Here is a 16,642-nt window from a genome sequence, read left to right on the forward strand (position 1 = left end):
ACAGAAAATGATCAAACCAAATTTGACATTGGGGCTTGTGAGAGGCCTTCTAAGGCATTTCCTGCTGCAAAGTGTTATCTTGCCTGTCCATGTTGATCTGCACTTCAATATCGGCCTTTGCCAAACCATGTTCATATTCCAAAAGGCTGAGCCTTCTGTTTGGATTATGTCCAAAAAAAACATTGCTTCTAGGAATGCCTCATCTAAAATCCCTTTTTAGATGGCCATGTTTACCACAATTAAAACCACCTGAACTTTTGATTTTTCATAAAATCTTAGAAATCATTTCTTCTACCCAAGTATCTTCATGAATGTGAGATTCAATATCAATTGTATTTTGGATCCATTCATTTATGGATGCTGATCCTACTTTTAAAATTCTGATCACGCTTTTGCATTCTGAATTAGTATTTTAAAACACAAAGTATATTCAATTAATACTTGTCTAACTTCTGGATATGATATCATTCTATTTTCAGCTGAAGTAAATCTTTCTAAAAAATCAGTGAAGTCTTCTTTTGGACCCTGTATAATTTTAGTAAATGACTCAGTCCTCTTTTCTGATTCTTCAACCTTGTTCCAAGCATTCAGAGCTGCTATATGGCATAGAGCCAAGGTGTGATCTTCAAATGTAATCTGTCTTTGCAAATCAACATACTGGCCTTCACCAAGGAGCTGATCTTGGGAAATTTACTACCTCTAATCCTACTTAATTGTTCTCTCTCCACATTTTCCATTGTAACTGAGGACCAGCTTTCAATGCTGATGTAGTTAAATCTTTCTAGTCTTGTGGAATAATTCTGTTATGAGTTGCCCATGAATTTAACACTTCTTCACAAAAAGGGTGAATGCATACCATGTGAAATAATTGCTTCCTTGATCTCTTCAAATCTCACCTTTATACAGGATCCCAGTTAACTTCTGCATAACCTGGAGGCTGCCTATCATCTGGTGGTCAATCCTGTATAGTAACTGGATAAATTAAGGTTGATTTTCTAATACAGAGGAGTGGTTGGGTTACTCCTCTTCAGGTTCATACTGCAGTGATGTGGTAGGTTCTGCTCTAATTTCCTCTGTGTGTGTGTGTGTGAATATTTTTCTTAATTTCGTTAGTAGGTCTTTCTGAGAATTGTATCTTATTAGCCAGTTTGTAATATTTGGCATCAATATCAAATCACTTTTAAAGGATAAAATATGAATTACCAAACTTATAATAATTATAATTGGCTTTATGTCAGGCCCAACTAAACTGATTACCCCTTCATTTAATTTTTCCATTTTCAAGCCATCCATTGTAGAACTATACAGACTCTTAACTCTCTGCATCATAATTTTGTTCCCCATTATTAATGCGAGGAAGACATTTTTTTTTTCTAAAACCTAATTGTACCCATTAAGAATCACCAGATCTGCTAACTTTCCATTTTTCCCACAACTTTCCACTTTTCTCAGCAACAGCAGAGCTTTTGGGACAGTTGGGGGAGTAGCCCGCCAGCTGCAACAACAGTGCCCTCTTCTTCAGGCAGGGAGGGCAGGCCTGGCACGATGCCCAGAGCTGTACTAGCACAGTGCAGCAATCTATTGCTGTGCTGCACGCCTGGGGTAAGGATAGCTGCGGCTGTTCATGAGCTGCATGTGGAGGGAGAGTGAGCTACCTGAAAAGCAGACATAGGGAGATGGCTAGGACTTTGCCTGGGATGGCAGCAGGCCACCTAAATGACAGAGTTGTGATGAGTGGCTGACTCAGGCAGGTGCAGAACAGGCAGGAGGCTGCAGCGGCAGCATTTGGGGCCCAGGTACACAACCCGGAGTACGCAGCCCAGGGTACAGCTATTGCAGGAAGACAGCAATGGGAAAAGGCCCTGGTGGGAAAAGCCAGTGACCTGTTACAGAACAGAGAAATGGCAGCTTTAAAGGCCTTCATGTGATCTCACACTGCATTGGACACCAGATGATGTGCCAGATGAAATGATGACTTATATTGTTCTACTATTATATAAAATTCAGGAGACAGATATTGGGGTAAAAACCCTGATAGATGCAAAAAGCAACAACAACAAAAAAAATGATCAGCTGACCCTGCCTTTCCACACTTCCAGATTGACAAGCCCATGAATCTTTCTAAGCCCCTCCATATTCCTTACTGTGTCTTTCTAGCCTAATATGTGTCCCCCAAAAAACTCTATGGTTAATTCTGACCAACTGAATGTTGACTCTACTCTCTGATTCAAGGTTTAATTTTATTGTTAAACCTCAGGAGTGTCAGAGTGCGAACAAGATATCCCACAACAGACAAACTCTCTCTAGTGAGAATTGCTTCTTCCACTCATTCTTGAAGTTGAGAAAATCCAGGAAAGTCGAGAGGAGAAAGAAAGAGAAGGGGGTATTCATAAGAAAGTCTGTCACTCTGTGTTCCCTACTGGATAAAAATAAACACTTCAGTGCTCCAAACTGGGTTTTTATTCTCAACATTAGTGTTCCCAGACAATACTCTTTCTGCCTGCCTCCCTCAGGTTTGCACCATGACCAAGACCCTTTGACTTCTAGGACAATGACCTCAGTTTCTCTTTTTCTACAATGGTAAGGAGCTGAAGCTCATTTACATCTAACTGACTACGACATCACAGCAGACCAAAGATGTGACTTAGGGTGTTGTAGAAAACGTTCAAGGGTTCCCAGAACATTTCCACTACCTGCTCCCTTGTGTCTTGTTTTCTCAGACTTTTTTATTAAGGTTCTTCTCTCTATGAAAAGACATACTTCCCCCACTGCGGTCAAACTCCCCTTGGTTTTCAGACACTAACTGTAGTTGGTTAAGTGTGAATGAGTCTCTCTTCTTTGGAACAGAGACCTGTAGAGGGAAAGAAAACAAAGGAAGGCATTGAGCAGGTCCAGAGTAGGCTGTAAAGTGAACTAAGCTTCCCATGATGCTTAGAGCCCAGCTGAGGCTCTTAGCCCCAGAGGGGAAAGATGAGCACAGACCACTCCTCTCCCCACAGGGCTTTCTCCCTATTTTAGCTGCAAACAGTTCCCTGCATCTGTCTCTTTATTAACCTCCCTTCTGTTGCCATTTATCTTCCCTTTCAAATCGGTGATTTTCCATCTTTAGTTTATGAAGTGTTTGAGGACCAGCCTCCTGCTGGCAGATTATAAACTATTGCACCTATAAGAGGTATCCTTAGGTTCCACAGACGAAGAGCAGCAAAGAAATCTCATGAAACTCTGGGTGAAATTTGCAATAGGTTACCATGCGCTCACTGCACATCGGGCGTGCTCTTTAAACACTGCGGGGCTTACACCGTTGCAGACCTTGTCTAATCATATTGATTGTCAGCAATTGCAGTCTACTTGGAAAGCAAGTTGCTATGGTAATCCCCTCGTCTTATGTCTTACATTTAAAGACACAATGATCCTAAAGTGTGGGGGTAGGGAACTACTTGTAGTTGGTGACAGAGAAAAACATAATTATATATGCAAATTATAAAACTAATGAATTTAGATGAATTCTGAAAGAAAAATCAGGATTTGATATAAAAAATTAGCCCCACAATTTCTACCAAAAGCACATTTATTCTGAATATATTTATTCCCCTTCCCCAAACACTCATTTTTTAGGAAAAGAAAATGGAGTAAGAATAAATGGCCAATTACTCAGTTGCTGAGAATAAGGTGCTAATGTCATGAGTTGGTCCTGTAGGGTTCCTTGTTGTATAGGAAAGCTGATCTCTTTAGAATGGGGATGCAGCTCAGTTAGTAGAGTGTTTATGTAGCATGTTCAAAGTACCGGGTTCAATTTATAGCACTGTATAAATCAGGCATATGATATTTATTTGCAATCCCAGCACTCAGAAGGTAGAGGCAGGAGAGAAGGAAGTAAAGGCCAATCCTAGTTACACAGAAAGTGGAAGTCAGTCAATCTTGTCTAGACAAACAAGAGAGTGGGCTGCAGAAACTGCTCAACTCCAAAGAGTACTTGTTGCTCTTGCAGAGGACCAGAGTTCAGGTCCCAACACCATCTTGGGGGGTTTACAGCTAACACCCATGTTGGGGAGCTTACAGCTACATGTAATTCCAGCTCCAGAGGGCTGAATATCCTTTTCTGGTTTTGTGGGCATGCACTGCACATACACATAAACTCAGATAGACATACACATAAAATAAACAGAAGGAAGAAGACAAAATATCCCATGAATAAGTAGAATGAGCAAAACTGAAAGTCAGGCACACAGGGAGCCGGTAACAATGGGACACAGCACCGTGGCTGAAAGAAAACCAGCATGGAGTTAGTTATCCAGTTGTTCCTCCTTTCTGTTTCAATTTTCTGGGAAAATCAGCTGGTCTTCATGTTTTCTGCCAGTTCTTGGGTAAGCTTAATTCTGGGTGACTAGAGAAATTTGTCCTGGAATTATTTGAAGAGATGCCTCATAATGAGCCCAATTTCCCTTTGCTCCACTTCTCAAGAGTGGGGGAAGTCTAGTCTTACTCCACATAATTTCAGGCCGAAGGGCTTCATGCCCTGCAGATGCCAAATGCCCACTCAACACACATATTCACTGAATGCCTAGGGACTGACTATATAGGTCCACCCTACGAATACAACAAAGACACCTTGGCAATTGGCTCTAGATTAGACTCCAAAAATTATGACAATAAATATCAGGGCTGGGACTGGAGAGATGACTCAGTATTTAAGAGAGAGTGCTTGTTGCTCTTGCAGAGGACCTGAGGTTTGTTCCCAGCACCCACATCAAGCAGCTCACAATTGTCCATAATTCCAGTTTCAAGGGGATCTGACATTTCTGGGCTCTGCAGGCTTCTACATGCACATACACACACCTTCCCTCACCTGACACACCACACACACACACATGCCTACATAGGCACCAAGCTGACCTCTGTGTTTCTGAAGGGTCACAAAGGAGAGCTTGAACAACAGTTGCATTACATGAGCATTCCAGAGAGGAAAATAAGACCACTGATGTGACTCAAATTCAGAAGTAGCCAAGTACAGTTCCTCCACTGTGACTCATAGGGGAAGCACTTTCATGCCAAGTGTAAGAGTTAATAAGGTAGAAAATGGAAGGGCATAAAATATGGAGTAATTATGAATTACAGAGTAAAAGCAGAGGATTAAAGAGGAAGAAAGTCAGTTGGTGAAGGGGATGGTGTTTTAGGTGTGGCATAGGAGGCAAAGACACCATAAATGTGAAATTATTAAGGAAGATTTTGGGGGTACAGTGAGGTGAGAATGGTGAACAGGATGGCCTTTAGTAATTATTACACGCATACACCTACAGGCACATAAATCTGCACACTTGTTCTTCTGGTAAAAAGGCTCAGGATATGTGTCATTCCCTTAAAGTGGCTTACTAGAGGTACCGATGGAAAACTCACTAAGCTGACAATAAAATCGTCTTCAAGAGAATGATGGTTCATGCTGTTGGTTCTCACCTAGCCCAGGGCTTTGAAAGAATGGCTGCTGCTGAGACCTGGTGCTGTTCTTTCACGGGTATACCCCAGGAGAGCTCTCAAGAGAACAGCTGCCGGCTCTTGAGAAAGGCTGCTTCCTGGAGGCCTTCCTCACTCCAGCCCATTAGAGATGGAAGCTGGCTGTCATGGAGGACTGCCCGCGACGTGGTTGACTGCCTTTTAATAACAGAAATAATTAAAATCACAAAATTCTGGGGCTAGAAGAGACCCTAGAGATTATTTGAATCAACAGTGTTGTTTTATAGATGAGGAGCAGAGGCTCGGAGAAGATAACTGATCTGACTCCAGGAAGGTGGATAATTAGTGGCAAAGTCAGGAGTGGAGCCTAGGTCTCCTGACTCTGTGAAGCTATGAAAATGACAGTAAGCACTGTGACCTCCGCATACTGCCATGTGTCTTGTTCTAGTGCTGGCTATGCATTATTCATGTAATCTTCAATATCCAGGCCCTGCCAATAAAAAGGATTAAAGACACATGCATTAAAGGAAGAGGACCTTTGCAACATTTTACAGATGAAAATGGACCTTCAATAGCTCCAGTGATTTGGCAAAGTGATGAAGAGCTTCCTTTCACCTGTCTGTTCAAGACACCTTGCCTCGTGCAGCCCTGCATCTTCAGATTTAGACAGCTGGAGACTCAGATCTCTTCACCCTAACACCCAACTTCCTCCTCAAGGTGTTCAGTAGTGAATTTAGTAGCCCTCACTCTTGAAAAGTTGTTTTATTAGCAAAGAGTTTTGTTGTTGCTGTTCTGCTTTGCTTTACTTTTTTGTAAAATAATTGAACAGGGAAGAAAAGATGCTAAAATCCTCTATATAATTCAATGAGCGGCAACCACTTCCTGTGTTCACCATAAGTGGCCAGGCAACTCAATCATGGGTAGTAAATACTGTCACTAAGGGAGAGTGGCTTCTGCCTAAATGAGGCCAGACACAAATTTAGTCAAGAGAATTTGCCATTGCTTGTTTTCTTCTAATTGGCTAGACAGTCCTCCTGTATGATTTCTAATTAACCATCAAATAAGAAGCTATTTCACTCCACTGGCTGCGCTGTTTTTCTTTTTATTAGGGGTAGATGCAAAACTCTTCCCCAGCCCTCACAGGAAGAGCACTGGTCAATTACACACGAGGCTTCAGCCTGCTTGCTAGCCTCTTAACTTAGGTACGGTGAAAGACCACAGCAAGCATCAGAGTGTCTGACACTTCTTTCCTACCAAGTGGCCCAAGATGGTTCCTTTGCATTCTATTTAGAATCCCAGGGCAACAGCAACTTCAGTTCTGGGTCCTGGCTCCTCTAGGCGTCCAGGGGAAGGAGGCAGAGTATGAAGATACATCTCTTCTGTTCATATCACTAGGGAGGGGGAGGGGCTTTCTTCTCTCAAAGCAACAATCTGACTGCAGGATTGGCTAAAAAATAGAGTCTAGGACTTAGCATCGAGACACATTCCTGCAATCTGAGCTAGTTGGAAAGCTGAAACTGTGGGTATCCTAATAAGACCTTGTGTCAAATATATACATTGTTTAAGAAGCTAGGAATACAACTTAGTGGTACAGTCTTCAATCTCCAGTACTACTGGGAGGTGGAAAAGCAGGGAGGGAGGGGAGACAGGGCAAAAGGCAAGGAGAGTATGTTATGTAGCTGAGCATTAATAGGCAAGAAGGAGTGGATAGATTTTTAGATGACAGCTGGAAATATATTCCACACCATATATTATCTCCATAATTCTCACAAAATCTCTAAATGGCTGTATATCTGTCACTCTTGAAATAAACAAGTGTCATGAGTGTTGGCTGACTTTTCCCTGGTCGCATGCACACTAAGCCATGATAGGAGAACAAGCCTCTGGCCAGACCCATCTCTGGCCTCCCAGTGCATATTGTCATTCATCTATGACTATGACCTCGACAAGTACAAGCCAGCAGAGCCATTTAGTGAGATTGCCTCTGCTGAACATTTAGTGCTATGTTTACTATGCAGCAAATGTCCAATAAAGGTTAATTATTATCAGCAGCACCATTGCTCAAGTTTACAAGTGTGGAACCTGACTACTACTTTCTGTGACCTGGCGTGTGTCTGACTGCTCCAATCTCCCATTCCCATGCCCAACACTGGCCTCTAATGAAGCCAAGAAGCCATGCTAGCAACAAGTAATCGAATGAATGTCTCTTTCCTTTTGGTTCTGCACAGCTGTCTCCTTTACTACCCTCATTTTTCATCGCTAAGAACACAATAGATTCCTGTTTAAACCATTTCTGACAGGCACACACAGTAATAAAATAATTGTCACCCTTGCTAGCTTCCCGATCTAATCTGGTCCTACCTGCAGAAAGTCTAGCTCCTACCTTAAACTCTTATGTTCTCCCCAGACAACTCCACAGATGGTTTCCATAAACAGGCACCATCCATACTCCTGTTTGCAGATGGATAGCAATATAGAGCACCAACTTCCCCTCTACCCTTTTCACCACTCAATACTCTGGTGTTACTATTGCAGGAGCTAATTCAACCCAAAGACGCACAAAACCCTCCTAAAGCCAAATAGCAAGTCTGGACTGTCAACCAGTGGCCACATGGGAACTTACCTAAACCATGCTGCCCAAGCCTCACTATTCTTTTTCTTTTAGGCACAAAAAGCACATCCTTTCAGTTAGCAAGAATCAAAACTATAGAAGTCATAAAGAAAGGTTAGCAAGTTTAGGGACATTCCTGGATTCTGAAAGTATGGGCCAGGCTTTTGACGTAGTAAGTCTTTGTTCCTGTTTTGGAGGGTGTTGGGGCCTATGTGTTGAGTTCTAGGGTCAGAATGTTGCCTCCAACATGGTGTCAGTTATGCTAAGGTCCAGGGACCCATTATAGTGTCATACTTATCACATACCTAACCCTAACCCTGAGTCTACTCCAACTTCTTAAATCAATCAAATGGGCACACTCGATTTGCTTTAAAAAAAAAAAAAGTACCCACAACTCCCATCAAATCACTCCCAAATTAACACAGACTTTCATAGACACCTGAATGAAAGAAACAGTGAAGAACCATAAAGAGGATAATGGTGACAGGAAATGGGGGACATTTATAAGAAATAGTGAAAAGGGCAATAAAAAAGACTCAATATCTGATTGAGTATTAAATGACAAAGAGGTCATAAGGAAGCCTAGGATTGAAGGGTTGAGTTGATCCAATAAACCAGTACTGCTATTAGATTGGGTTGTTATCTCCATGTTGGGATTGATGAGAAAGGTCATAGATGAGGGAATCATTCTAAATTCACTAGACTAGTCAAGACAAACGGTAAGCAAGAGAGGCAGCAAGCATGCCCTGGGCAGCATCAGGAGTGGGGCCAAAGTGGTCCAAGACGGAAGAGTACCCCAATATGTGATTCATCAGCAAAGACGTTGTGCCTAAAGGAGTGTGAGAACGAATCAGGCCAAGAGAACTTTAACAAGAAAAGATTGAAAGAGTGGGGGCAGAGAATTAATAACACAGGAGAACACTCACCAAACTCTGTGCTGGGCCTTGGCACCCTTTCTTCTCTTCCCCCACTTCTGTACTACTGACTTTGCATTCTCTGTTTTTTATAATATGACTTTTATCCAATTAAACTGCAGATTCTTAGAAGACAATTGTGCATCTTTTTACTACTTTATATGCTTTATACTTGCATAAAAATGTGCTACAAAAGCACTTATATGGGTTGCTGCTTTAATTTATGTGTAGAGGGAAAATTTGCATGTGAACTTGTATATCGACTTGTCAGAACTCAAGTGCTCTTCATCATAGAGGGAGGGAGGGAGGGAAAGAAGGAAGGAGGGATGGAGGGAGAGAGGGAGAGACGGAGGGAGGGAGAGAGAGAGGGAGGAAGCGAGGGGGAGAGAGAGGGAGGAAGGGGTGATGTGTTACTATTTTATAGGCCTGTGGTTCCCCCCAAAAAGTATCTATTCTTAGAGATTACAATGGCAATAATGGGATTTCCTGGAGTGGAAAGGTTTTAGGCACTGGCAATGTGGTCCCCTATTCTACTACCCTCTGAGGCTTCATAGAGGAGGGATCAGGGTAACCTCCTTGTGCCTCTTTTCTCTTCTGTAAGATGGCACTTACTTTGTGGGGCTGCTGTGAGCTTTAAACACAGTGGGCGGGGAGGCTGGTACATAATGAACACTTATTAGATATTAACTGCTATTATTATGATTTTCCTAACCCCTTCTTCCTCTGCTGGGAGAAGCATGAGAAATATGCCAATATGTGCATGACCACATTCAAGATAAAATCCAAGTGGGTACAATTAGGCTGAGCCAGTGAGGATGATTTTATCTCTGTGTCCCCTTGGGATGTCTTTAGAGCAACTTCAGAAAACACTGGCCATACCCAGGATAAGGCGAAAATTTTGGGAATGAACCTGTCCTAAACATGCTAGGAAGCAAAAGGACTTACCTGCTATCACCTGAGCGGTCAGTGGAGCCCTTTGATGGTGCCCGTAACTCCCTCTGGAGATGGCTTGCTGCACCTAGACTGACCCTCTTCTTTGTTGTGGAATATTTGTTTAGCTACACAAAGCTGTATTACATTTGTTTATGCAACTGTGTAAAGGTGTGTTGCTTTACCTGCCTAAGGTACTTGATTGGCCTAATAAAAAAGGTAAAAAGCCAATAGTTTGGCAGGAGAGGGATAGGCAGGGCTGGTAGGCAGAGAGAATAATTAGGAAGAAGAATCTAGGTGTGAGAGAGAATGAGGAAGAAAAAGAAGCAGATGTCCAGGACCAGTCAGACAGGGAGAAAGCAGGAAAGTAGGACTCACAGAATGAAAGGTCAAAAGCCCCGAGTCAAAATGTAGATAAAGAGATTAAATTAAGTTATAAGAGCTAGTGGGAAAAGCATAAGAAAAGGCTGAACATTCATGACTAACATTAAGTCTCTGTGTCATTATTTGGAGTCTGGTGTTCCAAGAAAGCCTGCTACACTTCCTCAGGGAACAGCGCACTTCTTTGGTTATAGCTTTGGTAATAGCATAGCCACCCATGCCAAGGCATCCTGTGAAGGGTCCATGAGATAGATGAGCACTCGCCGTGCAAATCAGAATGGAGCTGGGGTTTGGAGTAAGATCACAGCCTAGTTGAAGAATGAGGAACCTATAGATAGGAGTAGGAATTGACCTGGATTTCTTCGTGCAAGTTTTCTTAGGACATTTGCCAGCAGCTGTTCCCCCAGTATGGTGGTGACCCATGTCAGCAACTCATGAATTCATCAACCTACATGAATTCAGTCTTAAACACCAGGAGAGGGAGTTACATGGTCCAGCAGCGTGGTGGTGTTTGAATTTGCTATCAGACAAGCATTTCCTTTCATTACTCAGTCCCTTTGGAACCCCAGAGGTGGCTATTGTCAATGTCTTACACAGGGAACCTCTGTAACATTCCAGTAGTCAGATGAAGAAGTTCAAATCCTTGTAAATGTAAAATCTCAGAATCAACCTTAAGAGATTTTAACAGGGTATGAATGTGAATTTGAGGCATTTTATAAACTTCTCTGGAAGGCATTTTCATCAGTGTTTTCACTGATGTTTCCTAATTTTACACACATAGTGTGTGGTTCATCTCCAGAACTGGGATAGTAGAAAATACAGGAAATGACAGGATGAGTGTACCATATACACATTATCATAAATGATATGTAACCTGTATTCATACTAATATGTAATAATATATATATATAGTTACAACCACATTAAACTTTCTATCATGATACTCATTTATAGTCCTGTATATTATAAAGATGAATATTGTGTAACTCATATATACTTTTAGCATGTGCATTATATGTGTGTATATAATATGTGAGGATTACCAATAGAGGATATACGATTGCCTAGGTTATGGGAGGGACAGATAGTTAAACTTATTCTTCAAATAAATTATAATGTTATTAAAGAAATTGAATTTTATTCCAAATATATTATTTTTGTTTTTTTGAGACAGGGTTTCTCTGTGTAACAGTCCTAGCTGTCCTGGAACTAGCTCTGTAGATCAGGCTGGCTTTGAAGTCGCAGAGATCCCCCTGCCTCTGTCTTATGGGCCCTAGGATTAAAGGCATGCACCACTACTACCTGGCTTATTCTGAATATTTTAATGCCATTGGTTGCCTTAACATACACAATCAAAGGAAAGCAAACTGCACAAATTGGAGAAAGATCCTGAATGGAATGGGAGGAAAGGGAATAAGATGGTTTCTCACTAGAGTTTATTTCCTATATTTAAAGGAAAAAAATGTAGAATGCCCAACATGAGTAGTTAGAAAATCATATTTGTCTCACAATTCTGATGACTAGAATGTCAAACCATCATGACACCACCATCTGGCTGACTCATAACATGGCAGAGGAGGAGAAAGGAAACCCACCATGCACAGAAGGGCATCCTTTCCAGTAAGGCTGGGGAGACACAAGACTCTGTGTTGTAACAACTCACACTGGAGGAAGCTAATGCAACTTTACAAGACCTAATGCACTCAACTTAGACTATAAACAATACTTATTGTCATTTGCTAGGTTTGGGCATGGGGCCAGTCAACAAAGGTACAAAGAAAAACCTTGGACAAACCTCATTTCTTGCAATTCAGCAGATGTCACGCCTCAGATTGGACACTTCCGTTTTCTATCTTTTCATCTACCCACTAGTCATTCACTGAGCGCTAAATGCATACCAAATCACTGCTAGGCCCTGTTAATATAGAGTTGAATATATAACTGAAATATAGTTGAAACCAGCATTAAATCCTTCACACAGGCAATTATGACTCAATCAATCACTTCCCATTAAATACCAGCTATTTACAGTTACATCTTCTCTTACCCTGAGCATAGTGGAAATCAAATTTCCAACATATGAACCTTGGGACATTTGAACCTATTTAAGCCATAGTTCTGACTCGTTCAAATGTTAACACAGGAGCAGTCACTCAGACATTTTATAAAACACAGGTTATCATTAGAAAGGCCTGAATAGAGACTTGGGCTCTACACTTCTAAAAGCCTGTGTGTCAGTGTGGGTCTTTCTTCAAAGCAAGACAATATAGTACCCCACCAGGCTTTTCTTCTGACAGTCACACACTGTGGAGATTAAAGCATGATAGAATAATTCAATTATATCAGCTCAATGGGGTGAAGTTCTTGATTAAAAAATCTGTACTCCCCAAAAAAGTTTATAGACATTTCAGCTTGTCTAGTCCCTAAATTCTCATGAGACTTTTGCCCTTGAAGCAACTATCACATCATTGTTCTGCCACTGCTTTGCTATTATCATTATTTCATTTTCTGTCCCCCAGTCTGGTGTCACTGAGTTTCTGGAAAGTATCTTATTCATCTGCCTCTATATTGACAAATCTAGAGGTGATTTGGTATGAATTTAGCACTCAGTAAATGACTATTGGGCAGATAAAAAAATAAAAAAAAGGAAGAGCTCAGTCTCCAGGTGTAGCATCTACTGAACTGCAACAGAGATGAGTTTTGCCCAAGGATTTCCTTTGTCACCATGACCAAACCCACCAAATGGCAAAATGTCTCATCTGTGGGCTAAGCATTTGTCCTGGAGTTTTGTTGTTGTTCTTGCTCTTGTTATTTTTCTAATCAACAAATACAAGAAGTCCTTGACTGTATTAGTTCTGCTGAACTAAAGCATCAGGGCATCTTTCTCCACACTTCTCGTTGCCAATGCTTCCCGAGACATTGTTTTTATACAATGAGGTCCTTGAATCGACAGAACAGTCATAACTGAGAAAGAAGGAAAGCCTAGTGACCACAGAAGATTATAAATCATTTGATTGGGGATTAAGGAAAGTTGATTTTTAAGTCCTATCTGTACAGGAAATGAATATTTGTCTACAGAAAGGGAAATATGCTTGCATGAGGCCTGGATGCAGGTGGGGAGGAGGACACATGCTCTACAGAGTTCAGAATGCAATTGTATTCTTCTGTTTAAAGGAGTGGTGGTCACGTTCAGTACTTTTACAGGAAAAGGTAGGGTTCAATCAATGTTCCTAGTAGATAAACTTTTTTAAAAAATTGTATTTTTTATTTTTATTACTTTTAATTTTATGTATGCCTGTGTGTCTGTACTTGGATAAGAGTATGAAAATGCAGGTACATGCAAAGGCTAGAAGAAGGTGGTGGATGCCCTAGAGCTAGAGTTATAGGAGGGTGTGAGATTCCTATCATAGGCACTGGAAAACAAACTCCAGTCCTCTGAAAAAGCAGAAAGTGTTCTTAATCATTTAGTCATTTTTCCACCCCTTACTAGAGGGAATGCTAGGGAATAACTGAGCATTTTGGATGTAGCTAGAGATCCAGCATAACTGTTTTTAGCCTGTTATAGAGTGATGCTAATGTGTCTGTGGCCATATGTATTCACTCTTACCTGATCTTGGAAGCCAAGCTGGATTGAGTCTGGTTAGTACTTGATGTGGCAGTGTTGTGACCATTCCCACTATTACACCTTATACGAATTTGTGAAATCCTGGGGCTATTCATTTTGAGCTGAGTTACCACAGTTTTATAGAATAACAATACCAGTCTGTAAGTAGAGGCTAAAAACCTGACTGATGCTATAATCAAATAAATTAGAGGAAAAGATATAATACGAAATCAGATGCTCAGCACTATGGTTTAGATGTGACTCAATTGTCGAAGGGTTCACTGCTAAAAATTTGATTTCTGTGATGCTCATGGTAAGTGATGATAGGCCCTAAGAGTCTATGAGCTTCCTTACCTCTGAAAATTAGACTCTGAAAACAGAGTTGTGATTGTAGATGTGACCCTGTTGCACTAATCTGGAAAGGGCTTAGCAAACTCTGTCTTCAGCTAAGTCCCAGGACAGCAGACAGCATTTCTACCTCTGTCTATTTGAATTCATGCTACCTGTGAGATTTCCTGAGACAGTCAACTGAAGCATTAAAACTGCATGAAAGTCTTCCTGAGAAGCCTAACAATAGCATGTTTCATATGTGAGTCCCATCATAAGCACCAAGTCACCCTGTCTCCTCACAGGCTCTGATTTCTGCATAGTGGACTCCATTTTCCACAGCCTTCATACTTCTCCAGAAGGAGAAAAGCTAGGGTCTGAAACATAGGGTGTATTATGCTGAACCATTATTATACCAAAGACAGACTTCACTTCAGTAATATCATGGAGGAGGGCAAGTTTTAATCCATGCTTATTTTTAAAGTAATTGATTAAAAGAATAAAACCATATCCACAATACCACACATAACCATCAATTCAACTAAAAAAAAAATTAATAATCTGAATGTGAGACCTGAAACTTTGAAACTGTTAGATGAAAACACAGGTAAAACACACCAAGATACGGAACTCCAAAAGCACCAAAGCCAGCCCCAAAACTAACACCAAGTCGCCATGAACTTAATTAGTTGTCACAACAAAGAAAACAATGGTTAGGGTGAGGAGAGACTGGAGACTGGGAGAAAAACTTGGCTGCCTGTCCATCTGTTATAAGATTAATATCTAAAACTGAACAAGACCTAGAAAAGAACCCTCCAGTCAATGAATGGACTAATCAACCAGATAGTTTGCAAAGAAAAATGCAAATTATTAATACATACTTTTAAATATTCAAATTTTTAAACCATCAGGGAAATTCAAATTATTAAAGATTTAATATTCCATCTCACTCCAATCAAAATCACTATCCTCAAAAAACAATTAACTAATTCTGGCAAGGATGTGGAAAATATGGAAACCTTATACATTACTATGATCATGTAAACTGGTGCCATCACTATGGAAATCAATATGTAGGTTCCTCAAAAGAATTAAAAATATAAATACACTAAAAATAGAAATAAAGCATGATCCAGAGAGGCTGCTCACTTCTGGGGTATGCCTGAAAGGTCCTAAGTCAACATGTAGTAGAGATATTCAATCATCCATATTCATTGATACAGTATTCCTCAGAGTCAAGGTCAGGAACCAGTCTAGAGTCCAGGAATGGATGAAGAAAATGTGGTACAGATATACAATGGAATTTTTCCCAATGTAAAAAGTGACGTGAAAATACAGACATCACCAGAAAATGAAGTTCATTGTGCTAAGGGAAGTAAATCAGACTCAGGAAGACAAATATCACATGATTTCTCTCATATGTAGTATGTAGATTAAATTTGTGTTTGTGTGTGTATGTATCTCTTGTGTGTATCTCTCTCTCTCTCTCTCTCTCTCTCTGTGTGTGTGTGTGTGTGTGTGTGTGTGTGTGTGTGTGTGTAGTTATAAGACAAGAAAGGACAAATGAGACCAGGAGAGGAGAGAAAATGTCTAAAGCAGGAGATAGGGACAAGTGAGGGTGGCAGAATATTTGTGCTATGAAAGCACAAAATGGTCTACCTTGGGAGAGGAAGAAGACCTTCAGAAAAGGGGAGGGACAATGAAGGGTATGGGAATGAGGTAAGAATGATATATATGCATATACATCATATGTCTCTGATTCTCTCCCTCTCTCTCTCTCTCATATATATATATATATATATATATATATATACCAAAATGCCATTTTGAAAATGTCATTTATATTATTCTAACAAAAAAATGTAAAAATATTTTTAAAATAAGGAGGAGAGCAAGAATGACAAGGGAAAGCCAGGGTAAAAGGGAAATAGAGATCAAGAATGAACATCTACATTCTCCCACACCACAGCCAGTTTAACAGAGAACCTGGTTTCATAGTCCAGAAAAGGTTTAATAAATTGCAGTCCACTGGCCAGATTCATTCCCATTCTTAATAAAGTTTTATTGGCACACATTCATTTCCTATAGGTTCTTTGGATCTTCAGTCTTTATAGTAGTTTCAACATACTATCCACAAAGTAATTACTATCTGGACCTGAGAAACTTTGCTGACCCCTGACCTACGGAACTTAGTTTCATTTCAAACCTGTATGTTTCCCTAAATACCTTTGAGTAAGTCTCCTTCACGCTTTAGTTTCTTTAGCTGAAGAGTGTTTAATCACCTAATGCCCCACTACCTCAGATTTATTTTCCCACTGTTCTGTAAGCATTAGCATCTAGTGTGTTGGTTTAGACTTATTACTATAACTGACTCGAGAAAAGGAAAGTGGTTTGGGGTCTTATGAATTCTCCTCGGCCCGAGGCTCT

The 16,642-nt window shown here is 40.6% G+C and overlaps 1 protein-coding gene across 2 annotated transcripts in view; it reads left to right on the top strand.

Moving 5' to 3' along the window:
* The window catches only part of Fshr (follicle stimulating hormone receptor), a 180,675-nt gene that overhangs the window by 116,135 nt on the left and 47,898 nt on the right, over positions 1–16,642 (top strand). The window lies entirely within an intron of this gene.

The sequence above is a fragment of the Chionomys nivalis genome, chromosome 1, assembly GCF_950005125.1.
Source record: "Chionomys nivalis chromosome 1, mChiNiv1.1, whole genome shotgun sequence".
NCBI classification, from domain to species: domain Eukaryota; kingdom Metazoa; phylum Chordata; class Mammalia; order Rodentia; family Cricetidae; genus Chionomys; species Chionomys nivalis.